The following is a 1,929-nucleotide window of genomic DNA, read 5'->3' on the forward strand; positions in this document are numbered from 1 at the left end:
TAAACTTCCAGTGAGTCTCAGGAACATACAGAGTAGCAACGATCAGATCCAAGTTGAAGTCCTCTGGAGTCTTATCATTCCAAGTCTCCTGACCGGGCTTCCTCGCGGGCTACTCAATCACCTTCCTTATTGCATCAGCACTATACTCCACAGTCATCCCCGTAACCACCGTGGAGCCATTCTTCTCCGCCTTCGCATTAGCATTGAACTCTCGCACAACACTCATGGGCAGAGCAGCAGGAGCCTCACAAAAAGGGACCCAACCCATCTCCAGAATCATCTCTAATAACTTACCATCCTTCCCTGAAGGAAGAAAACCTCGCTCCTTTGCTATAGGCTTCGAGAGAAGCCTCGTGTACTTCTTTTCAGCCTCTAGAGTCGAAAACCTCGACCTCACACCACCCGCAGATGAAGAATCGGTGGTGCTGCTGCTTACTTGAGTTTTTTGTCTCTTAGGTGCCATTCGGATTGAATAAGAGAAAATGAAAGCTAAGTGTTGAGAGAGATTTGTGTTTGAAAATTGGTGAAGTGGTGGAGAAGTTTGTGTATAAGTGTATGTACATATAGGTGGTGAGAAGAGAATTAGATATGGAATAGAAGTGGGAATTGATTATGGGAATCGTGAGAGTAATGGGTTTGATATGGAGAGGGAAATTTGGGATGTGGAAGAGTAAAAGTCGGGTAGAAATTGATTTTGTAGTAAAAATTTCGATTTTCTCTTCACAAACTGCTATTTTTATTTTTTTGAGTCAGGACCCCGTCACGGCCGCGCGCTAGACCAGCGCGGGCGCGCTAGACTAGCGTGGACGCGCTCACCTTCTGCCAAATCGGCGCGGGCGCGCTCAGTTTCTGAAGTTGGCCCTGGATTTTTTTCTTTTCTAATTTTTTTTTTGTGTTTTTCTCCTTTCTTCTTGCTTCCTCTACCTACTAAAGTACAACAAACTTGGGTTGCCTCCCAAGAAGCGCTTGCTTTACATCGTTAGCTCAATGTAGAATGATGAGATCAAACGGACAATTAAACGACACTAACCACCTCACGGTTTGCCGTGTCACCATAGTAATGCTTCAACCTCTGACCATTTACCTTGAATGCTTGGCCCAAATTATTCTAAAAAATTTCCACCACTCCATGTGGAAATACAGTTTTGATTATGAAGGGCCCTGACCACCTTGACTTCAACTTTTCATGAAAAAGACGGAGACGAGAGTTAAAAAAAATAACTTATTATCCCGGCACAAATAATTTGAGCACTAGACCCCTATCGTGCCACCTCTTGATTTTCTTCATATACATTTTATTGTTCTCATAAGCTTGGAGTCGAAACTCGTCGAGTTCATTCAATTGAAGCATCCTCTTCTTTCCAGCTGCATCTAAGTCAAGATTCAACTTCTTCAAAGCCCAATATACCTTATGCTCGAGCTCCACAAGAAAATGACACCCCTTACCATAAACCAACTAGAACGGCGACATTCCCAATGGAGTCTTGTATGTTGTTCTATACGCCCAAACAGCTTCATCAAGCTTCAAAGACCAATCCTTCCTTGATGGACATACAACTTTCTCTAAAATGTGCTTAAGCTCTCAGTTAGACACCTCAGCTTGACCATTTTTCTGAGGATGATAAGCCGTAGCAATGCGATGATTCACATTAAACCTTTGCATCATAGCAGTGAACTTGCAATTGCAAAAATGCGACCCCTCATCACTGATTATGACTCTTGGAGTTCCAAACTTTGTGAATATCTTCTTATGAAGAAAATTAAGCACCATTTTTGCATCGTTCGTTGGCAACGCCTTAACTTTAACCCATTTCGACACATAATCGACCGCCAACAAGATGTACTGATTATTACAATATGAGACAAATGGCCCCATGAAGTCAATTCTCCAAACATCGAAGACTTCAACCTCGAGAAGCACATTAAGAG

The sequence above is a fragment of the Apium graveolens genome, unplaced genomic scaffold, assembly GCF_009905375.1.
Source record: "Apium graveolens cultivar Ventura unplaced genomic scaffold, ASM990537v1 ctg3814, whole genome shotgun sequence".
Classification (NCBI taxonomy): domain Eukaryota; kingdom Viridiplantae; phylum Streptophyta; class Magnoliopsida; order Apiales; family Apiaceae; genus Apium; species Apium graveolens.